Source organism: Panthera uncia, chromosome C2, assembly GCF_023721935.1.
Source record: "Panthera uncia isolate 11264 chromosome C2, Puncia_PCG_1.0, whole genome shotgun sequence".
NCBI lineage: Eukaryota > Metazoa > Chordata > Mammalia > Carnivora > Felidae > Panthera > Panthera uncia.
In genome coordinates this window covers 28,613,083-28,636,755 of record NC_064810.1, presented here as the reverse complement: position 1 = coordinate 28,636,755, position 23,673 = coordinate 28,613,083, and positions in this window count along the sequence as shown.

Sequence of the window (23,673 nt, the reverse complement as noted above, 5' to 3'; positions counted from 1 at the left end):
TATGAGAAAACTAAGGCTCTGAGACTTTACTTCACTTGTGCCATGATGGGTAGTGGTTGAGGCATGACTCAAATTCAGACATGTCACTTACACAGTCTATAAGCCATCCATTATACAACCACTGCTTTCCAAATGCAGATAAATCTATATCAGAAACATTATAAAGACTTGGTACAAATCCAGGAAAATAAGCCTTAAATGAGCATTAAATTAAGAGAAAATGGCTTAATACCAAACATTTTCACAACTATTAATTTACCATTATTTGGAGTATTATTGTGACTTATAAGGAACCATGCACAAATTAATCAATTACGCACTCATATTCTTTTTGCTATTCACGTTCCTGAAGTTATGTCTCATGGTTCTACTCAGCCAATTTTAGGCATGATCTCTCTATTTTAATAGGATTACTTAATTTCCCAGTCATGAAATGAATGGTGTGACTGATTCTTAAGATGAACTAATTAAACTCCTGCCTCCTGAATAACCAAGTTAAGACATACAGATTTGTGACCTCTTGGAAAATAATTAAGATTCTATAATTTAAAGGGCAACAAACTCTGAGGACATAGCTCCTAATATCATCACTAATAATTACTAACTATAATTATTAATGCCATTAACTTACTGGATTTCAAAATAAACTCACTTCATTACTTCTATGCCAAAAGAGCATTCAGGTTTTCTTCAAAGTGCCATGCAGTTGTATAGAATAAAATACTTCACATATTTAATGCCTTGACCCTTCATTTTTCAGAAGAATGTAGAAGACACAGATTTGAAAGGTGTGGGTTGGGCAGGAGTGAAAACATGTATATTGTAGAAAGTGATGAACTTAACAGTTTATAGTTTAAGTTGTAAAAGAATATATTTCTAACTGAACTAAAGCTAAGGTGAAATGTCAATTGCTTAAAATAAGAGTAAGTAATGCTGACCGTGTGAGCACTGATGAAAAATAAATTAGCAATTTGAAAGTATGACTTGTATGAGTATGATTCTTATAGTCCCCATTTTGAGAACAATATTCTTAGAATGGAAATATTTAGGAATATGATTTTATAATGAAAATATATATACTTAGTGACAAAAATTATAAACTTTGAGGTTACATGTGTAATATAATACAATTTAGCAAAATATAATAAAATTATTTTTTGTGAACTATCATCAGAATGATCAGGGAATCAAAAATAATAAAAGAAAATATGTTCAATGTCTATACGAGGAATGAGGTAAATAAGACACATTTTTAAAAGAATTGTGTAAAAATTTTATTTAAAAAATATAACTACCTTTCTTATTTATGTACCTTCCAATTAGTTCATTAGATAGTTTTCAATATTCTGCAAAAACACCTGAATATAGGCAAAGAGGATCTGAAAGGTAGGAAACAATCATACTGTTTCCTGTATTGAGAGCTCATCAAAATGCTACCTCTGTTTGAAACCTACTTTGGCCAGACCTACTGCTAAGAAATGACAAAAAAAAAAAAAAGTTTTGTAGAAACAAGGTGAATCATCTTCTTTGAACCATTTTGAGTAATTTGGTAAATAACTCTTTACCATGTATTAGTGTTATGGGCTCAATTATGTCCCCACAAAATTTATATGCTAAAGTCCTAAACCATTAGTTGAGCAGAACATAACTGTATTTGGAGATAGATTCTTTAAGAAATGACTCAACTGAGGCCATTAAGTGGGTTCTTTCTATTTGAGAAAAAGAGACAGTGCGTGAAAGGGGCAGGGGCAGAGAGAGATGGAGACAGAATCTGAAGCAGGCTCCAGGCTCTGAGCTGTCTGGACAGAGCCCGACATGGGGCTCGAACTCATGAGCCATGAGATAATGACCTGAGATGAAGTCGGACACTTAACTGACTGAGCCACCCAGGTGCCTCAAGTGGGTCCTAATCCTATCTGACTGGTATCCTTATAAGAAGAAATTTGGATCTGCAAAGTGTCAGCAGGGGCAGGCATACACAGGACAACTACAAAGGGACAAAGCAGTGAGAAGGCACCATCTATAAGCAAAAGAGAGAGGCCTGGAAAGTCATCGCCCTCAGAGGAAACCAACTCTTCCAGTACGCTGACCTTGAACTCCCAGCCTCCAGACTGTGAGAAAATAAGACTTTGTTGTTTAAGACACTCAGATCATGGTATTTTGGTGTGGTGCCCTAGCAAACTAATCCAGTCAGTACAACTTTTTTGGCCTAAAGGACTTAATGGATTTCCCCAAATTCAGCACCCAATTATGTTATCATTCTTTTCAGGTGCTTTTTTTTATTGTATTTTATCGAGTATTAGAATAACATTTTTTGAAGTCAGAAGACCATAAACAACATTTTGTTCCAATATTTTGGTTTTACATATAGAATCATATGAGGCTACATCAACTTGCCCTTTGAAAATGTAAAAGTCAGACATGTTTAACTAGATTAAGATACAATCTTGTACTGAGAATTTTCCAGTGCCAACAGACTGACTTAAAGGAAAAGGAGATAGGTTTAGAAAGAATGATGTTTACTGAACTTTGTAATTCAAACAAGCTACCTAGTAGTAAGAAAAACCACAGACCTTCCACTTGAAATAACACATTTTGTCTAGCAGCCAAAATAAAAGAATCTATGTCTCCACAAAGCACAATAGAAATATTTTCACACCTGGAACATACTTGCCACAGATTTACGAGAAGGAAAAATGTCCACACCATACAAAACAAAATAGGAAATACTGGGGCACCTGGGTGGCTCAAATGGTTGAGCATCCAACTTCAGCTCAGGTCATGATCTCACAGCTTGTGAGTTTGAGCCCCACATCTGGCTCTGTGCTAACAACTCAGAGCCTGGAGCCTGCTTGGGATTCTGTGTCTGTCTCTCTGTCTCTGTCCCTCCCCTGCTCATACTCTGTCTCTCAAAAAGATAAATAAACATTAAAAAACAAAAAAGAAAAATATCAGGAAGGAAGCTTATATACTAACTTGGAATCCTAGAAATATAAAATATGTAGAGTTCGAACATGTTAGTGGTGACTCCAGTTCAGGCAAAGAAACAAAGATTTATAGAGAATTTATGAACTATGCAAAGTTAAACATGTTCTACCTAACCAAGCCAGACCTAGAACCTAACATTGGTTATATTCTTTCCACCAGTCATGTCTTATCTCCCTTATCTTAAAATGTGCTGTTTTCTCCCCTTACATATGAGTCCTACACTGATTATAACATCAGTAAAACAGATGGAACAAAACACTTACTGTTTCATTCGGCAGATTGGATATGTCTTCCCAGTTTTCTGACTGCAAAAGCCATCCTCTTTCTTTTCTCTCTGTTTCCTCTGCCTGTGACAAACTTCATCTAGCAAACTCCTAATCATCCTTCATCTCCCTGATTATTTTGTTTGAGTGCTAAATTTTCCTTCATGAGCACATATCATTTATAATTTACATAATTTTGGTTTTTGACCATATTGTCTCTTTCTTCCACTGAAGTGTAAGTGCCACAAATGCAGTTATCTGACCTGAGTTAACATTGTATATCCCATGCTTATAACAGTAAATGTCTATAATAGTAATGGTTAAGTATTGATGGACTAAAGGAAGGAAGGAATGTGTGATTAAACAAATCATATGCATTTTTGTGATAACTTAATGTGTGAATGAGATCCTAGGCTTAAACAGGGAAGTTAATCACACTGTGTAAAAATCACACTGGAAATATACAGGCTTTATAACAATAAGGTACTCAAATGGCTTACAGTCTAATTTCCAAATTAAACAGTTTATTTTCAGAAATTACCATGTCACCTTTTCTAATCTTACTTGCTCTCAATCAGGATGACACATACAAGCCATCAATGCAATGTTTTTTTTTATTCTTTTTGTCTTAAAAATTGCATACAGAATAAAATTCTTGTATTCCTAATAGAAATCCTCTCCTAAATGAGTACAACTTTGAAGGAACACAAATCTGTTATATAAATAAAAAATTAAAAAGTTAGGCTGAAATTTTCTTGGTGTAGTACATAGACTAAACAAAGTAGTAGCTAGGAATTTTGATAAGAAAAGGAAGACAGAATAAAAAACTCATCATGAAAGTTTCACAAGCTGTCTAGGATAGAGAGTTGAGGATAGAGAGGAAGGCAAAGATAAAATGTAGTCACTTATCACAAGTTGCCCTCCAAACATGGAATAAAAATCCCTTTATGATTTTTTTAAATCTACTCTACCTTCCAAACCATGTCAAATTATCAATATCATCATGTTGCACTAATATATACACATTTTCTGATGGTTTTATTTTGCATATGACACCACATACCTCTCCTCTAACGTTATCTGAAAAAATAAGAAATTGCATGTAAATGCTACGACCAGAATAGCCCATGTTCTGAAAAACTCTGTTTTTATCAATATTGAAAGTAATATTGACAGGAATAACAACTCTGTTGAGGAAGGCTTTAATTAGATTATACACAATGATCAAGTTGGTTATTGCCTTAAAAGCCAGAACGCTTTCTTTTTAAGCATCAAGTAGCTTAGAATTGTAAAGTAAAAACACACAGCGACATTGATTTTATCATGTACGCTGAAGTAAAAAACAAAACAAAACAAAACTTTCTACTTAGGAGTATATGCAGGAAATTATGTGGAGAACTTGGCATAAACATTCATACAAAATTGCCCTTGCACATTTTATTAAATTATTAAATTATAAATTAGGAGAAAAAAATCACTAAGGCAAACTAATTATGTTTCAAGCTCTTTCTTTTCTTCTGAAAATGAATCTTAAAACTGATAAGGTTATTAGGGTAGGAATTTGAATCATAGAAACAAAGAAACTAAATGAAAAACCAATACATACATTATTTAATGTATAATATATGAAAATATATGATTATTACCTGTAATTCTAACTTACATATGCTCCATTTAAAAATACTTTAGTAAAAAAATCACTTGTTTTTCTTTCAAATTAGGTTATGAGATGTTTATTATATTTATATGTAGTTCTTGAACACCAGTTAACGTAATCAATTCTACTACAGAATACATTATTTAAGGTTGAAATGAAAACTCAAAGCTTCATATTATTATTAAATAAACTGCAAGCTGTATAATATCTTCCATTCTGTGGCCTAAAATATCATTAAGGTCATGATATCTATCAACCTGCCCAGAGTTATAACTGTAAAGAAGTAAACAAAAACCTATTTTCTCAAAAAAAAAAAAAAGCCTCAGTAGATATTGTCCAATTTATTTTTCTCCACAAAGCAGGCCAAGCCCAGATGACAGTCATTGGTGGTAAATAGAAGATCTGTCACTCCACATGCATTCAAACAATGGATATTAATGGAGTGCCTCCTACATGTGGTCACTGTTTATTAGCGAATACAACAAGAATCTTTGCCCACATGAAGCTGATATTTTTGTCACATTACATTCTACTGGTGAACATATGAGGAATAAAATCTGAGAAACATTAATAATATATTCCACTAAGACAATCTCTAGTGATGTATATTTCCAGACTTACCTCAATGATTCCATGTGATTTTTATGATATATCAATGAAAATGCTAATGGATTTGAACATCCCCAAATTAAAATGTAATTCTCACAATAATTATGATGGGCATAAAGAAATTACTCACAGGAAACAAAAATGGGTCACATCAAATGGCTTTCCAATGCCATTAGGGCACAATGTTTCTATTTGCGACATGAAAGCCTAACAATTCAGAGAATAGTTCTTGTGAATTTTGTTGAGGGAGAAGGCATTGCAGAAAATCCCACAAATTATTTGTCAGACTCCAACAATACAAGGCCTAGAAAATATATAGTTTCCTAACTGATTATGATTTAGTTCCAAGAGATGGCACTCCCATAGCTCTGAGATAACAGGACAACAAAGATTAAATTTACATTCATAACAAGTGCCAACTTTAAAAATTTTTTTTTAATTTATTTATTTTTGAGAGACAGAGCGTGAGCAGGTGAGGGACAGAGGGAAAGGGAGACACAGAATCCAAAGCAGGCTCCAGGCTCCAAAGTGTCAGCACAGAGCTCGATGTGGGGCTTGAACTCACGAACCATGAGCTCATGACATGATCCGAAGTAAGATGCTCAACCAACTAAGCCATGCAGGTGCCCCAACAAGTGCCAACTTTTGCTCAGCTACACAAGGTGTCTTGGGATATGTTCTCACTTGAAGGGAGATGAATATGATATAATTAACCCCTGAACAGCTGAAACTAATTGATAAGTACCTACTATGTGCTAGGAACTATGGTAAGCACTGAGTATGCATTACACTGAGGATACAGTGTGGTGGATTCTATGGTGGGAAAACTCTAAACCAGAGCAATAGCTCTGGTCTTCGACACCACTGTATCCAGCACTGTTGCAGGTCCTTTTTATATATTAATTTTTCCTGAATATCTACATGAGGTCATAGTGCCTGTTATGGATGAACAAAGTTGTTTCAAACAGTTAAGAATAGGCCCAGTGAGGTTTAGTGGCACAGGATGGGAAGCTAGGATTATCTAGTTGTAGGCCTGTGACCTAAACCCCTATAAACCGTCTAGCCTAAGGTGCGTAACTCAGAGTCAGATTTGAACTGCCATCAAATGGTAGCCTTGTAAACCCAAAATTTCAACAATAATGAAGTTTATGGAGCACACTTTAAGTGAACAGAGTATCTTTACAAGCATTATCTTTTATAGCCTTCACAATCACTATCAGATTATGCTCTTTTTTAAAAAAGTAGGAAATGGAAGGCTGGAATGGGGTTACATCAACACAAAACTGCTCTCAGACTCATGTGTACAAACTGTCTTTCATGCAAAGAAATTTGTATTCTACTTATTGTCCTATTGTAAAATGAATCACAGAATTCAATTAAACACTCATCTTGAAAACAAGAGCATAAGTGGAAGTTCCTCACTGGCATTCGTGCAAATAAAATAATGATGTTAAACATACATCTAATCTTTTGTTGTACATATTGAGTCTGCTCTAGCTACTGTTAAGTTATACATTCATAATGACAAAACCATGAAATGAATTTTTTTATGTTTGTACCAGCAAAAATCTAAATAGGGAGAGGGCAAAAGGGCGAATTTGTTATATTTGTCCAGTATTTCCTTCTACCAACAACACCCAGTGGCATCCCTTTACCTTGGAGTTTGTTCTATGCTCTTTATATTCTAACTTTCTAACTGCCTCTCCTAAACAACAACAAAACAAATGGATCTATTACTGATACTTTTTTTTAATTCCCTTATATAATCATATTTAAATTTTGTATATAGCTACATTACTGTGTAGAACATCTGGATTTCTGCTAAGATTTTTCCTGGAATATTAACTCTGCAATTTTCCTCATAAACATTTGGAAAATACCAAGTATAAATATTAAATTCCTTTTTTAAATTTTTTTCTTGGAGCATAACTATCCACAGCAAATGATTACCTTTAAACAGAGATATAATACACACCTCTTCCTAAATTTATCTTTTTTTTTTTTCTTAGAAAATGGTGTTCAGGCTGGGGATAACAGTAGTTTGGGAACATTTATGATAAAGCAAGTTTAAGGAGAAAATGGGAACATTAACACAGGTTTTTCCCTTGTCCTTAATATAATATTTTTGATGTAGATGAATCATGAATCTGGTTCTTTAAGTGGGAGGAGTTGAAGGGATAGATTATTTGGGAGCAAAGAGGAGACACATTGGCAGCCCAGCCTTTTTTATGCTTCTGCCCTGTGTCCTGCATAATGAAGATACAAGCACTCTCTCTCCACATCCTACCCTGGGCCTGGCAGCACTAAGGGGTATGATAAGTATTGTATCTAGCATTTCTGAATGTCAGAGGGCAGGAGAGGCCTGAAGAAGAGAAAACTTACATGTATCAAATAGAGCAATGACCACAGAAAGAAGATCAGACATAATAAATAAACTTAATACTTCAATCTAGCAAATCATATGGCACAGGATTTCCTCTTGACATGCTTCTTTTATGTTGGCTGCATGAATAGAGAAGGATATCTCTAGGGTTTGAGGAAAATAAGTTTATTTATAAAAGTGCTTGATATTAACAAGTCCATGTAAATAATAACACTGATCATAACAGAAAAACTGCAAGGGAAAAGTGAAAAAGCTAAAATATATACCTGATCAAACAAAATATACTACAAAATGTTTCTCATTTATGTCTAATTGCAACTGGTTTAATAACAATAATGTAGATCAGAATCAAGGTGATTTGATATTGTCATAAGGCATTTCTTTAAAAATTATGTTATATAAACATTGCTTATCCTGCTCAGTAATGTTCTTGAATTGAAGAAAAAAGCCTAACAGAATCAGGATCAGAGTCTTTGTTTTTATTTCCATTTTGTATTTTTTGGTGTGAGAGCTATGACTATTTCAAGAAGGTCTACATTATGTTTGTGTGAACGTTAAGTTATCTTAAATAGTAGAAATCTTGCTACACTTCCAGACAGATATTTTTCAAAGAAAAAAATGATAAATTAGCATTATTAAAAGGAAAAAATTCTGTTTCACAAAAGACACTTAGGAAAATGAAAATAGCTGAACCTATTGCAATAATCATTTTGCCATGTTTGTAAATAAAGCTATTATGTTGTATGCCTTAAACTTTTCAGTGATGCATGTTAATTTTTTCTCAATAAAACTATAAAGAAAAAATAAAAGGCACATACTAAGAGAAAGTCTTTCAAAACACATATCAGAAAAAGGCCTGGTATTTATACAATTCAACACCAAAACAACAAGTAATAATAATAAACAAACAAACAAACAAAAAGTCTACAACCAATCCAAATACAAAATTGGCAGTGGATCTGCATAGAATTTTTTCCAAAGAAAACGTACAGATAGCCAATAAACACATGAAAAGATGCTCAACATCACTAGTCATAAGGAAAATGCAAATCAAAACCACAGTAAGATATCATCTTACACCTGTAAGAATGGTTAAAATAAAAAAGGAAATAACAAATGTTGATGAGTATGTGGAGAGAAAAGAACTCTTTGTTAACTATTAGTGGGATTGTAAAATGGTAGAACCACTGTAGAAAACAGTATGGACAGTAACCAAAAAATTAAAAATAGAAAATCCATATGATTCATTACCTCCACTACTAAGTATTTACCCAAAGAAAACAAAAACACTAATTTGGAAGGATATATGTGAGCCTATGTTTATTGCAATTTTACTCAAATAGCCAAGCCATGGAAGCAACCTAACTGCCCATCGATAGATGAATGGATAAAGATGATTTGATACACACACACACACACACACACACACACACAGAGAATATTATGCAGCTATAAAGAAAAATGAGATATTGCCATTAGCAACAACATGGATGCAGCTAAGTGGTATTATGCTAAGTGAAAAAAGTCAGAATGAAAAAGACAAATACCATATGATTTGACTCATATGTAGAATCTAAAAACAAAACAAATGAATAAACAAACAAAAAGTAGAATCAGACCTATAAATACACAGAACAAACTCATGGTTGCCATAGGGAAGGGGAATGGGGGATGAGAAAAATGTGTGAAGGGGAGCAGGAAATACAGGCTTCAAGTCATGGAATGAAAAAAATCATGGGAACAAAAGCCAAAGCATAGAGAAGATAGTCAATGATATTGTAATAGCATTGTATGGTGACAGATGGTAGCCACACTTGTGGTGAACACAGCATAACATATAGAGATCTTAAATCACTGTGCTATCCACATGAAGCTAATGTGACACTGTGTCCACTACACTCAAATAATTTTTTAAAGTAAATTTCAAATAGAAAGGTCCAGTATGTAAAATACACAAAGAACTTTAAAAATGCAAAAAAAAATTTTTTTTAAATAGGCAAAGGCCCGAAGAGCCACCTCACCAATAAGATACACAGATGACAAATAAATATATCGAACAGATGTTCAACATCATATGTCATCAAGAAATGCAAAGTAAAACAATGAGATTCTATTGTATAAATGAGACACTATGGTATGTCATCAAGAAACTCAAGTTAAAACAATAATGAGACATCTATTAGAGTGACCAACATCCAGATCACTGACAATGCCAAATGATGACAAAGTTGTAGGGCAACAGGAATTCTCATTCATTGCCAGTGGGAAGGCAAAATGGTACAGCCACTTTGGAAGACAGGTTGGCCATTTCTTACAAAACTAAACATACTCTTACCATATGATCCAGCAATCACACTCCTTGGTATTTAGTTAAATGAGTTAAAAACATACATCTACACAAAAATATGCCAATAAACGTTTATAGCAGCTTTACTCATCATGGCCTAAACTTGGAAGCAACCAAGATGTCCTTCACAAGCAAATGGATCAACAAAGAGTGGTACATCCAGACAATGGAATGTTATTCAGCACTAAAAGAAATGAGCTATTAAGCCATGGAAAGAGATGAAGGGGACTTAAATGCTGATTACTAAGTGGAAGAAGCTAATCTAGAAAAACTACATACCTAACTACTCTGTGATTTCAACTATATGACATTTTGGAGAAGGCAAAACTATGAAGACAGTAAAACAGTAGTTGACAAGGATTAAGGGCCAGGGGATGAAGGCATGAATAGATGGAACACAGATAATTTTTAGGGCAGTGAAAATTATTCTATATGATACTGTAATGATGAATACATGTCATCATATATTAGGCCAAGCCCATAGAATATAAAACACAAGAGTGATTCCTAATATAAACTACAAACTTTAGTTACTAATAATGCATAATACCGGATTATCAATTATTAACAAATTTACCACACTAATGAAAAATGTTAAAAATAAGAAAAATTAGGATGTGAAGGAGTAGCTAGAATGTTGTCTTTTTCACTCGATTTTTTCTTCTGTAAACCTGAACTGCTTAAGTCTATTAAATCAAGCAGGGCAGAGAATGGTTGTCACTTAATTGAACAAACGGACACAAGTTGGAAAAATGACTGACAATTGTGCCTATACTGCTTTTCTAGATTCTTTTTCATTATGATTTCACTCTTTATGCTGTAAAACAGAATAAAATCAAATATCTAGAGAAATTTACTTTAATGATTGTAGTAAAAAAACTTTCACTCCAAAGTCAGAATCTTCTCTTTAGAACTGAATAGCTCGTTTTATAATGGATTTAAACATAGTTTCATACAAAGAGAAACAAGTTGAGGGATACATTAACCACTTTCTCCACCAAACTCCATATTATGACAGCATTTGTGAGGCATTGCAATTTCGGATTAAGACCTATTTTTAGGACTCTGTGGACTTACTGTCAAATCTGAAAATTTAAGACATTAAAGTCCAGTCTGTGTTTCATCTGCTGTCCTTTACAGTTACCAAAAGGTCAATTTATTGTGTTTCCTTTTCCTCTTTTTTCATATTATCTTGCACTTCAGCTTAATACAAATATTAGCTAAAGTTCTTATTTTACTTTCCTTGAAAAAGTAAAATACACTGAGACTGGACCATTACAGTTACTGAAAAAAAGCTGCAAAATGCACACAAAGGACAGAAGTATCAGCAATTATTCAGGGAAAAAGATAGGATTTGAACTTTTTATTGCATAAAAAGGCAAGTGGAAAGGGAAATCATTTCTTTCCACTATATGTGAGTAATTGCATTAAAAACTTAAGAAAGGCCCTTTAAATAAGTAGTTTCCATGTGTTTTTAATGTCAGAAATAGTGTATAACTTGTTTAAATGAGATGTCATCTCCCTGCATTCCAAAGTTCAAAAGTAAGTCCAATTTCAACTGCTAGAGGCACACTGATTTCTAATATATTACATTTAGAAAAAAGTGGAAATTTGATGATATAGAGAGGGGCCCACCAACTATGAGCCCACAGACTAAATTTGGTATATGGCTAATTTTGCATACCTCATGGCTAAAAATGGTTTTCACAAATTTAAAGTTTTAAGGAGGAGGAAGAAGAGAAGGAAGTAAAGACAGAGAGAATAAATATGGCTAGCAAACCCTAAAATATTTACTGTATAGTCTTTCACAGAAAAAGTTTGTGAATCCTAACAAAACATTGCATATCTTGCCAAAAAATGACTATTCCTTTGCAAACATTTCAGAATTGAGACATGCATATTTTTCTTCTATTAAGTATGGTGTGTCTCCCATAAGATGTGTCATTAACATGCTCTTAGCCAATCCAGAAAACACATTGGAATAGAACTACATCATAAATACAATTTCATATACTAATTTTTTTTTAATGTTTATTCATTTTGGAGAGACAGAGACAGAGCGTGAGTGGGGGAGGGGCAGAGACTGAGGGAGACACAGAATCTGAAGCAGGCTCCAGGCTCTGAACTGTCAGCACAGAGCCTGACATGGGGATCTAACTCACAGATCATGACCTGAGCTGAAGTCAGACACCCAACTGACTAAGCCACCCAGGTGCCCCTACAATTTCATATTCTATTTGAATCTTTATCCTTTACTCATATTTACTTATTAGGATAGATATATCACTGTGCATTGTAATACTTTAGTTCTTTAGCATAGCTAACATGTTTTCTCCTTATATGTGTTCTGAAATAAAATGTTTAAATGTTGAGATTTAGGTATGTGGGGAGGACAATGAAGGAAGAAATGAACTAGACTTCTGCAAGAGGAATCTGACCTCTAATTGTTTCTTGAATCCATTATTTGTCTTATTTTTTTCCATTCTTTGCACAAATGAGAATGTCTAGTTTTACAAAGGGGACTACTAATCTTAGGATAAAAATTTTAATTTGGGGAGGGATGACTGAATGCAGACACTATGATTTAGAGATTGTATATCAATTTTGTCAAATAATCTTTTTGATGAAATTGGGTGATACACAGTACACACGCACGCACATGCACACACGCACACACACACACACACACACACACACACACCTCCATATATATGGATAAAGCTACTGACATAGATCCTACCTGATACATCATGTACCTTCATTCTGAAACTCTTTCTCAAGGACAAGTCATTTGTTTACAATTTGCTTATGTCTGTTTACAAATGATTTAGCCTACAAAAATGATTAAACATGAGAACACATTATACATAAAATTCAGATTACAAATGAAAGCTCAACTTCAACAATAACTATAGCAATAACAAATATAATTTGTAATGAATTTAAATAGCTTTCAGAAGCATTAGCTCTGGAATGTGAAGAAAAACCAGAATTTTTTTTTTCCAGTGGTTTGTCACAGCAGTGTTTTCCAGTACCCTATGTGTTCAACATTGACACCAAAAGTTAGATGACAAAACCTATTTTGTTGAGAAAGGGAACACTTCAGCCAAGGACACCAAAACTAAATCTTCATTTCTGTTTGTTTGTTTTTAAGGTGATGTAACTTTTATTTTTTTTTATTTTTTTTTAACGTTTATTTATTTTTGAGACAGAGAGAGACAGAGCATGAACGGGGGAGGGTCAGAGAGAGGGAGACACAGAATGTGAAACGGGCTCCAGGCTCTGAGCTGTCAGCACAGAGCCCGACGCGGGGCTTGAACTCACGGACCGCGAGATCATGACCTGAGCCGAAGTCGGCCACTTAACCGACTGAGCCACCCATGCGCCCCAAGGTGATGTAACTTTTAACGGAAGAAAAGAAACACTTTCCATCAGGCCATGTTGAGTCAACATTTCAATCTAGGTCAAAGCATAAGTCATCAACATCATGTCTTTGAAGTTTTATATCAGGTGACATGTAAAATCAGTATCATCAAAAGTGACTTCTGAGGAGCTATGGGTAAAAGGAACATACAAATTCTTCTCAGGCAAATTCATAAGCAAAATGGGAAAGAATATCTATGTATATCCAAGAAAAGTAGCTAATATAAATCAACAGAACCCAAAACAGAAGACTCACCAAACATATCAAAGAAAGAGAAATAAGGAATAGGCATACATGGTGAATGGCACAAAGATATTAAGGAAAAAAAGGATCCCAAGACAGTGCTATTATTTCAGCAAAATATAAATTGACACACCAAACTGTAAAATATGACTTGAAATCAATCCAGAAGGCAAGTAGAAACAAATACAAGACACTAGTTTTTTTTTCTTTTGATAATTAGTATTTTAAATATAAAAATTAAAAAAGACTATCACTGTGTAAATTATTTCTCATTCCAATCCTCATGTTGAACTATTCCAAACTAAACATTAATCATTTTAAGAATAACAATAGAGGCTATAAATACTATATGGAAAGAAATATCCTTATAGATGTTGAGCACACATTAATCTTAAGTGGTAAGCGTTATATCTGAAGGTATTTGTAGAGAGTTAAAATTTATTTTCATAACATAACTTAGTAGTTAAGCAGTATAATGGATAAATTGAGATTCAAATTAGAAAACATGTTATTTTCAAAATAGAAGAACTTGTTTAATTATTTGAGTATAAATATTATTATATCTCAGAAGAACAGTATGAAATTTCAGGGCTTTGAGAGGCCACACTCTAGTAAGGGTGATAGATCAGTATGGTAATTATCATACAACATGGGGTGCTACATGGAGGGCCCCAGCAGGGAAAGCCATACTCTATGTGAAGAACCATGGAAACCAGACAGAAGAACATATTTTAGCTGCACTGAATTATAGATTTGCATGGGGTTTGGGCAAAACCTCCTGGATGTGCATAAATAATGAAGGTATAAAAAAGTCAAAGTGTCAGAAAAATGTTTCAGTATCATCAGTCATGATTGCCATTCTATTCATCAGGAGAGTTAAAAAGAAAAAAGAAAAATAATGGCTTACTCTATACTTATTAAACCACAATCTTCAGCTTGAATTCACAAATCTAAGTTAGAAAACACACACACACACACACACACACACACACACACACACACAACACGGGTGTTCCTTATTTTGACAACCTACATATTTTACATAGTGAGAAGATTAATAAAATTTCACTAAAACTAACACCTAGGTCCTGATCCCATTCACTCCTTTATCACTTTGTACAAACTTCCCTTTGCCAAGGTTACTTGGGGTCTTCACTTCATTAATACCAATGGACAATGTTAATCTCTCATCCATATTGGATTCCTTTCATTCTGGCTGTGCATATGCCCAGAGTAGTCTCTTTCCTCATCTATGATTTGCTCTTCCCCCTTCAGAATGCTTTAATGACTTCTTCATTCTCTAATACTCACTTTAAATAGACTGAAGTATTTGGCCCTACCTTAAATATCCAGACAGACCTGACGTCATCCTCCAATTTGCTTTCTTTGTTCAAACTGTATTAACCTTCTCTTAGTTCCTCAGACACAGAACACAGAACACATCTTGTATGATCCATTGAATGGTCTGATGATGATACTTTCTTTTTGCCACAAAAGTCTTCACTGATCATGCTGATAATGAAATTGTTGTTTTAAAGTCTTACCATCTATTATACCCACACTTAAATTTTCCACAGTGTATGCTGTACTTGGCATAATTTTAATTTCCACAATTATGTCCTCCTGCTTATCAACGCTCTCTTTCTACAGTTTCATCTACACCAAAAATCAGCAAAATGTTTTGTAAATAACAGAAAGTAAACAAGATAGGCTTTGTGAGCCTAGAGGAAAAACTGAGCAACTGTCCTTATCACAAGACAGTCTTTCTTTTGTATAGTTTATATTTTACAATTAAAAATGTAAAAAATATTTATAGTCCATGCCAAATCAGGCAGCAGAATGGATTTGGTTCATGGGCAGTGGTTTATCAATGCTTGACCTAGATACATGACATTAAACATGATCTATAGGCCTATGATTTTCATACTCACATCTCTATCCAAGTCATCTTCTTTTTGACTACTGGATATATTCATTTGAATTCTAAAATACACCTCAATTTAATGTAGGGGGGAAAAGTAAAATAAATAACATGCATGACTCCATGTACACATCTGTCACTTAGAGTCTATCCCATGTTATCAAACCTCCCCAATCTCAATAAAAGATTGTAACCATGTACCTACATTTAAATGCTTGATGTAATTTTTGATCAGTAAGTTCCACTGGGTCTATCTTAAAAACAACTTCAAAATTCAACCAATTTTACAACTTTATTGCTACAACTTTAAGCAACATAATTGTTACAATCACAATCCCAACCACCATCATCCTTCCCCTGAACAAGTATAATGGTCAACTAAATAATCCTTGTTCCCCCACCACTGTATTCCTCACCAATAATATACCTTTCATACTACAGGTGGAAGGAGTGGTGTTAAGAGTAAATCTAATCGTATCACCATCTATATTAAAGCTTTCAATTGATTTGTTTTCTATCTCAACATTGACTACAAAATCCTCATCCCTTACAGCTCTTAATCTCATGTCTCTCCCATACCCTTCCTTTATTCCAGCCAAATTGGCCAGCGCTACACAAAACTATTAGGCTGATTTCTGTTCTAGAACTTTTATATTTGCTATTCCTTCTGATTGGAATACCTGGGGTCAGCAAAGTACATGAGTTTGTCTTTTCATTCCAATCTCACATGAAGCATCACCTCCTCAAAGAGAAAATTCTCTGACCTTCCCATAGCTGAATCACTGCCTCTCCACATGCCAGTTGTATTCAACTACACCATCACATTTCATCTTCTTCATAGCAGTGTACTTCATAGCCCTCCATAACATTGATTAGGTTGAATATCTGGGTGCCTTTTTCCCTGTCCCTTTCTACTACAATAATGTTGTGGTTATAAAACCACTTGAGTCTCTGCCTTCATTGCTATATCCCCAGTGCCTGGCATGTAGTAGGTACTCTATTCTGATCGCCTTGTTGACCACTATGCATATATTAATCTTTTTGACTAATTTTTTTTACACTATTTCTCTTCTACCCCTCTGTACTCTTCTCTCTTATTTATCTTCTGGCTTTCTACTCATCTTTAAATTTTATATTATTCTGTGGCCTCAGAATTTCCCCATTATATTGTGAAGCTTAATTTTCTCAAAAAAAAAACAAGCAAACACTATTTTGGCAAGAAAGCCAGAAGGTAAGATAGAATACAGTAAATGTTTGTTTGGTATAAGTAGGCACATCATTACCAGGAAGACAATTCCACCAAGAAACAAAGAAACAAAAGCACTTCCGGTTATTCCTGGTTCCCAGATTTGAATCCAGTAAGTTTTTTTCACTTTTAAGCATCCTTGACCATAGAGATGAAAGACATCTACTTAGAGTCAAAACTTATTATCACTGTCTACATTTAGATTCCAGAAATACAACTTAATATGGTATCAATTTATGTGATAGTAATTCAGGAGCAGTTTTATCAACATCTTCCAACAGAACAAATGTCTTTTCTAATTAGCATCTTCAATTAAGTACCTAAATCTAATGAAGAATAAGTTATACATTATGCTAAATTTTCATTGGCTCACTATTCTAGAAAGCTTTCAAATTAATTAAAAACAAGATATTCAGTAATGGAAAAGAGAAAGAGATAAAAGCCTGTTTTAATCAATTTAAATTAGAATTTAACATTACTTTAATACACTAGTTTGTACTTGACTGCAAGAATAATAAAGCAAAATTATTGAGTCTTAAGTAGCGACCACTGTATAATCTGAAAAGTCAAAATGAATTACCAAAAAGAAATTTAAAAATCCTTCAATAGCTTCCCACTTCACTCCAAACAAAAGCCAAAGTCATTAAAATGGCAAGTGAGACTCTACATAGTCTATATCCCTTCCTCTCTGTTCTGTTACCTCTCAGATCTCCTACCAACCCCACCACATGTGCTTTGCTCTAGACACATTCGTTTCTTTGCTGTTCTAAAAAACACCAGGCATGACCTTGTTCAAGATTTACACACTTACTGCTCTGTGTGGCTCAGGCCCTAACTACCTTGGGCTTTCAATCACCATCTTCTTCATGAGGTCATTCCAGACTATCCAACTAAAAACTGACTTCTCAGAATTCCCTGCTCCCCATCACTGCATTCTTTTTCGCCGTCAACCCGACCATACTTAACATATTTATGTTGCTCGTCGTCTGTCATCCCTCTCCCTCCATGGAGGGAATGCAAGCTCCAGATGGCAGGACTGCTTGTCAATTTTCTTAACTACTTTATCACTAGCATCCAGAATAGTTCCTGGTTCAAGGTAAATCCTTTATAAGCTTCTGTTGAGTAGATACCTATATAGTCTGAGCCATCAAGGAGCTTATAAATAAGGAAAAGACACAAATGAACAATTATAGCACATATTGAGAAATATTGATAGGGTTGTTATGGGGACCTATGAAAACTATAGAGAACAACATCAAAAAAAATAGTGTGGAATCTGGGCAGAGACAGAACAGGGGATATCTGAGTTAAGGGACAAAAGGAAGATAGACAGCTAAAGAAAAAAGAGAAAGGAAGATCAGAAAATAAGAATTAGAAGTTACTGCAGGAAAAATAAGTTTAAAAAAATCATCATAAGAACAAAGCATAATACACATTGCATCTCAATTATTATGTCACACACAATTAACTATAAAAACCAAAAATAGTTTACGCTTTGATAAAACTATGGTTAATAAATAGATCAATATGTGACATGACCAAATAGAAATCTCAGTGCTTCCTAACTTGAGAAAAAGTAAGGGAAGAAAGTTGTTGATGTATGAGGCACATGTCCGTTAAAGACCAGCACTAGCTTGTGAACATTGTGTACAACCTTCATAATGGAAAGGTGCCAGATTAATTTTTTTGAAGTCTCTTGAAATCTAAGTTGGCAACTCTGAAAATCATGTGTAATTCATGAGCTTTTAAAGGAAACATAATAAGTGACAGAGAAGTGATTTTCAAGTGCTCAGGTATATGTGGCATTATAGGTTGAAGAGGTAGAAAGAAACAGAATTAAGAGTAAGCAGTAATTTCTGCCAAAGACCAGGACATACAGTCTCATACATGTGACTATTTTGCATTTCTTGACTCCACTGTCTAGGCTCTTTAGTTTGTTTGTTCTGGAGTTTGTACATACACACACACACACACACACACACACACACACACACAAACTTAACTTGCATTAAAAGCACAATTTAACACTTCATACCATGAGACTATAAAGTTAGGTGGAGTAGGCTAAGTGCCTTCCTGAGGAAGGAGCCAGGTTAATCAGTTACTTACCACTTTATTTCTATTTTTTGGTAGGTAAAGTACCACTAAAATTTCACTAAAATTAATTTTTTAATTCACATTATATTTTAATTTTATTAGCACATTTCAGAATACCTTACTTTATATATTTCTAATACCTGCTTCTATCACTTCTTCTCTTTTTTCCCCTATTTATACCATTTCTATTCCTCTTTCTATATCTTCAGCTATTATGGCCTCTTTATTCTAAATTTAACACACCCACCCACACACACATGCACACACATGCACGCACACGTGGCTGGGAAGAGAAATGAGGCTAGTATATCCCATAGAAGATAATGTCCAATAAACCTACATTTTCTTGAAGTTAAATTCCATAACAAATTCCAAACACAACAAAAATCTCCAAATTAAATTTTAATTCTAAACCAAGTGCCCTCACAGTCCCGAAACACGTAAAAACAGAGCATTAAAGCTCAATAAAAAATGCTAAGATCACTTGGAACAGTGTTTAAAATATTTTTTCCTAAATAAATTCAGTTTTTAGAGATTAGGAGGACCCTAATTAAAATTAGATTTTCCTTACAAAACAAATTAAATAAAATAAATGGTAAATAAAACCCACACTTTATTATGGTGCATGATTAGGGTATTTTGTAGAATATTGTGAATGAATGCCACCTAAAGATTAGATAATACTATATAATTTTAGGAGAAAGTGGTATCAATTACCATGTTCTTCTCCCATAAAAATGAAATATTCTACAAATAAACCCTATTTTTTTCCTATGGCAATGGCTTTGATGATTAGGAAATCACCTTAAAACACTGTAACAAAATACCATACAATGATTTCATTTTAAACAATCAAATCTAAGTTGTGAAGAGAAATCCCTTTATGTACAAAAAAAGTATATTTTTAAGAGAGTATTCCACAACAAGTCTTTATAATTAGATATTTATGGCATCACCTTCCTTACTTCACAGGCTCCCAAGCAGATTGCATAAAAGAACATGCATTGACATCTTTTAGGAATATAACCTTCAGATGTCTGGAAAGAATTTAAAATGCATAGTTTTCTCAGAAATCTTAATTTTGAGGGCAAAATCTCAATGAATGTTATTCTCTTTCAAGTAAATCCATTTGTGTTCTTAAATAACTACTTTGTTTACCATATGATATGAATTTTTAATCTAGGGAAATGTGTATAGCATGTAATGTCTAAGAATGGCTAGCTTTTTGTTGTTGTTAATTTCAAGAAGCTGTTAGAATTTAAATGTTGTTGGGGTGGATATTTATGGGAGTTTTAAGTATTGGATTTGCATTTATATATTAAGAAGTTTAAATCAAAAACTAAAACTGGACATAAATAATTCTGCTACAGACCAACTTATACACATACACACATATATATTCTTAACTAGCACAAAGGAAAACTCTTTACATTTGATAAGGAATGCCAAAACATTAAGCCTTCTATTGGATAGCAGAGTTCAATTTCACCACTACTTAGCTTGATGATATTTTAAGGTCAGGTCTCCTGGCATACACAACTAATCATCATTCAATACTGACTGCCAAATGTTTGAGCTCACTTCTCTTAAAACAGTATTCAATTATAAGATGAGAACAATTTATCTAAGCAACCTGGAAAAACATAAACTCTGGTGGCATTAAGGTCCTTCAAGGTGATTATTTCTCACTCGTAATGATTCTAAGATATTAAAACTCATAGATCATATGATCTGCTATACTCTAATTGAAAAACAGTAGCTATAAATCTTCACTCAAAAATGGATACTATCTTCATTTACTGACAGAAGTATACAATCACTTAAATTTCTTTTTATGAATGAAACAAAAAAATGAGGGGAAAAATAATGCCTTTGGCACACACGGAAAAGATTTCAATGGAGAGAGGGAAAAAGAAAAAGAGATGGGAGAGAAAACTCTATATCTATCCCTCCATCCACCTATCCATCTACCCATCCATCCTTAACAACTTGCAAAATAGGACAACCAAATGATTTGTTTTTTTAAAATTTTGCCCTGTATCTCAAATAGCATTTTACAAGGGAGATCATGAAACTAAAAATCATAATTGCTGAATGTTATCAGATTTTTTTGAATGCTTAATGTCTAACCCAAAATCTGGTCATGAAAGAAACAGAAATCAATTTGCCCTCAAAGTTTAAGTTTGCTACATGATCTCCACTGGCTTCTTCAAAATTTCAAACTTTCTTACATATAGCATCAGAGATGGAATTTCAGCATATAAATAATCATGGAAACTAAATTGATTAAAATGCTCTGTATATTCATGATAATAAAATAGTACTATATTTAAACCCTACATTGCTTACAAAAATCAGGAAAATGGCACTAATTCAAAAACTATGACAAACTTGTTTTTGGAAACAGAGTGGCATACACACTCCATTCTTCTTATTATTATTCTTATTATGTACCAGAAAAAAATAGCACTCCTTTATTAAAGCCATTAAGATAGGAATATATTTTTAAGGTCTGTCAAACAATATTTCTAAATGTTTTGTTTTTAAATTCAAAATCATATCTTTACTTTTAACAAGAATTCACCTTGCTAATCATATCTTTACTTTCAACAAGAATTCCAAACTGCTTCATCCTGCCTTTATATTCACATGCATCTCAGTGGCTGACTTTTATCAAATTTTTATATAAATTACACCTTTACCTTAATATACATCTCATATCATTACTTGAACATATTGTTGTAGAAAGAAAGAAACTAAATTGTTGAGCTCAGAATTAATTTCTTAGCTCTAAACACAGTAACTGCTGCCTATACCTCCTAGAATTCTGTAAATAAGTTGGGCTCCCTGATGTCTGTGTACAGTCCCTCTGGGCAGTCAGCTTTCCCATGGCCAAAACTGTTATGTTTTATACCTATACATATTAGATGTCAGTTCAGTTTTATCTAGATTGTCCCTAAAAGTAAATGTAGTGTGTTTGGAAATGTGTATGTTCACAACTATCTGTGGTAGTGTTTTTTTTTTAATTTTTTAATAAACATTTTATTTTAGAATAGTTTTAGATTTACAGAAAATTTATAAAGATAGTTCATAAAGCTCCCACATACCTGACACTCAATTTCTAGTACTAACATCTGTGATAGTTCTTTTAAAGACAAAGTAAACCTGAACAATTATGTTACTTGCTTCATTTTCTTTTTTAAAAATCACATAAATCCCACTTTATCTTAAGGATTGGCTTTATTTTCATTTACTAAGGAGTTTCTAATGCAAGAACAACCTGAGTAGCATAGAAGAGGGCAGAGTGCAAGACAGGGAATGCTACTCCAAGGGTATGCACTGATTATTCTGTAAGTCAGAAGTCAGGAAAATAGATGAGTCAAGCAGATGCTTTTCTTGAGAGATATGAAAACTTGAAAAGGGACAACTACCTGACTGGAGCCCATACTCCACTCCTTCCTTCTTACTTGGACATGATGCCCCTAGAGAGATCACCAGCCAACATTCTTACTTAGAATTTAGGATGCATTTCCTATGGCATGTTTGTTGTAAGTGGTGATTGCACACAGTTGAATTAATGTTGATTATGATGCTTTATGTACATTCTAGAATATATACATATTTGTCTTCTGTCCCCACAACTTAATTACTATTTCTAACATGGCTTTTATGGGGAAAGAAGATCCAAGTTTCCCAATGGCTTACAAATCATTAGCATATAATCTAATGATAAATATGGAGAGCTTGTATGTAAATGCAATGTAGTTTTGCTCTCATCTCTTAGTTAAAGAAACTTTAAGTTAAAATAATTTTATTACTTTTGCACACATATTTGCTATAAGAATTATACTTCATTGATGTGTTATCACACCTCTGGAAGTCCCAAAGATCAAAGTTTAAGACAAAGCTATAAACTCAATGTAAAGAAAACTTCATTTATATATTTTACTGTATTATTTCTCACCAATAGTAAAGTACCATGAAATTTTTATTTAAAAATATATCCAGTAGTATAAAGTTTTCATTTTAAAACTTTTATCTTTAAATTCTGTGTAATTGCATGTCCAACGATGAAAAAAATTAGTATTTAATGAGCTTTATTGATCTAAATGATACTATGCTGCTTGGGTTGTATTTGAAATCATAAGATTTCTTATCATGCCTATGAAACTTCCTTCATTTAATCTAGCTACCTAAAGGAAGCAAAAAATCCCTTAATCATAAAATTAAAGCATTCCATTATGCTTTCTATTAAGTTGTTTTGCCCCATGAATCACTGTCTATTTTAATTTATTCTTTTAAAAAGAAACTAAATTACTTAACTTGCATTTATCATCACAAGCTTCAGTATAGCTAAGCATGGGATTGATTTCAGGGAGTGTTTTTTACACATGACAGTCACTATCAAGGAAAAGAATATCTAAGCAATCAATATTGAAGAAAGAATAAAAGGCTTGGACAAATAAAAGAGATGATACTTACTTTTCCTCTAACA